Genomic DNA, 2,617 nt, shown 5'->3' on the forward strand with positions numbered 1-2,617 from the left:
TGTGAGCACTCCAGAAGAACACAAGCTCTGCCTCCAGACTGGGAAAAAGGGCTAAAGTGACACCTAGTTTCTCTAAGTAACAAGAAATGTATCAGTGATCTTCCAGAGCAGGAACAATGCTAGGGAGTTTGCACACCCAGGACCAAGGTCAGCATACTGAGGGCCCTCTTGGAAGAGCCTGGTCTGCCAGGAATGCTGATATCAGCCAAAGGCCTTGTCTTTCTGTGACTGGATCAGTACAGCACAGCCAACTCTCAGCTAAGCTACTGATAATAGGAAGGAAATGAGGCTCCAGTGCTATCCAGATTTGTCTCTCATCAGTCATCTTGGAAGTGACTAGTCAATAGTCATTCCATAAATGACTATTGTGTTGCAACTTGTAGTTTAAAAAAAAACTGTTCTAACTTTTGGGATGATTAATATGTTCATTACATTGATTGCGACCATGGTTTCATGAAGGTTACATATACCAAAACTCATCAAACTACAATTTAGATATATGCAGTATATTGTGTGAAAATTATATCCTATTTAAGCTATGGAAAATTAATGAAAGCGGTAAGACTAGAGGGTATAGGTGCAACAAGATTGGTTGTATGTTGATAACCATTAAAACTACTTTTGTCTATATTTGGAAATTTCTTAAATAACTTTTAAATGAATCTTACTGCAATGATATGAAACAAAACAAAACAAAACAAATAACCTGCCCTAAGGGTCTGAACCATGGCTGTACAGTTATTATAAGGAGAGTGGAGAGTGAATGTTGCTCCAAAGCTCCAGACACAGGTTTCTTTATGGCTTTCTGTAGCCCTGGTGGAAGAATCTCTATATCCTAAAGGCATAGAAGGAAGATGGAGACTGAGTGGTATTCATGCATTCAGTAATTCATTGAAGAAATATAGAGTACTCATATGTAACAGGCACTGTTACAGGTAGTAGGGATGTAGCACGAACAGAACAAAGTCTTGGCCCTCATGGAGCCTACATTTTGGAAGGAGAGAGACAACCTACAAGAAAACAAATACTGTGTGATATAATTTCAGGTAATGATAAGAGATATGGAAAAAATAAAGAAATAGGTACAGGAATAAGAGAGCAACAAAGAGTTCAGGGAAGTTCTCTGAAGAATGGGTTTGATCTAGAATTTAGAATGAAACATTGATAATGGAGATGGAAGGAATAGGAGGAGGTGATTAAAAATTAGAAGAGGATGATATTTACTGGATATTATAGAAAAAGTGCTAAAGATAAGGGAGATATTGCTCAAGTGAAAAGTGTTAAAATCTTTGCCCTTACTACTACTAATAGAAGGGGATAAATATAGGATTTTGGGGGGCTAAGTCCTGAAAGATTGGTGCTCGGCAGCCTAGTCCTCACACAAGCTCAGAGACCATTAGGAAGCACACAGCTTCCTCCTGTCTGGGATGTTGCTATTAGAGCCAAAACAGCACAGCTGGTTTCTGGTTGATCACCATTCTGTGTCTCATTTTACATCTGTCAAATGACCCATCTGTGCCCTTATGTTGCAGCAGTTAACTCTATATTAGATTGGAAAACCAGAGCTTGAGGGTTGGGCATCAAGCAGCTAAGAAGTGTTCAGTCCTGATCCTCTACTGACCAAGGTTAGGTGATAGCTCCACTTGGGGAAATGTGACACCAGGTGGATCCTTTATACTACTGCCGCACCTATTATCATCTCACTACCTCCCAATTTTATAATTGTTTTAATTATATTCTTCCAAAAAGTTTACATTTACAGAGTATATAAATTGCCATTAGCTGTGTAAATCTGACCATAAAAATATTGGTGATATTTTGAACAGTCTTTTTGTAGGATGCCGTGTTCCCTTCATTCCCACAATCCATGTTGTTATGTCTTTCCCTGCATATAACCTATGCACATTCCTACACATAGATGCACACATTGTTTGTTTTCCAAAATGGGACCATCTTGTAAAAACTTTTCTACGAGGTGCCTTCAACAATACCTCATTAAAACCCCTTCAAGTCATCTGGTACAGATGTAATTATTTCTTTTTAATGATTGCATAATATTCCATGGCAAGAATGTACTATAATTTCTTCAACCATTCCCTATTACTGGGCATTCACTTTGTCACCAATGTTTTGCAACTAAAAACTATGATACAATAATATTCTTGTACAGATTTACCGGAGAGGCAGTGTTGTAGTACATAATTCACACAACTATACCTGGTGGCCCCATTAGGAAAAGTAAACAAGATCTTAAAAACCTTTTTTAATCCTGATTTATACTGTTTGCTGATTTCCAGGACTTAAATACTTTCATCATAGCTACTTTCATTCTACCAATGTGAAATCACTGAATGTAGAACTGGCCTGTATGACCCAGGTCTAGAACATCACTGTGAGGATAATAGAAAGCGTGGTGTTCTGTTCTTGGCTTTTATTTGTTAAATTCTTTTGGTGTCAGGAAGAGGAATAGCACCCATACTAGCAGATCTGCGCTGCCCAATACATGGCACCATTCACATCTACATGAAGGGTGGCCTCTGGGGTTGCACAAAGCATAACTCTTCTCAGTGTCCCTACTTCCTAATATCCCTAAAACAACACCATTCTGCTTCTTTGT

This window comes from Vicugna pacos, chromosome X (assembly GCF_048564905.1).
Source record: "Vicugna pacos chromosome X, VicPac4, whole genome shotgun sequence".
NCBI classification, from domain to species: Eukaryota; Metazoa; Chordata; class Mammalia; order Artiodactyla; family Camelidae; genus Vicugna; species Vicugna pacos.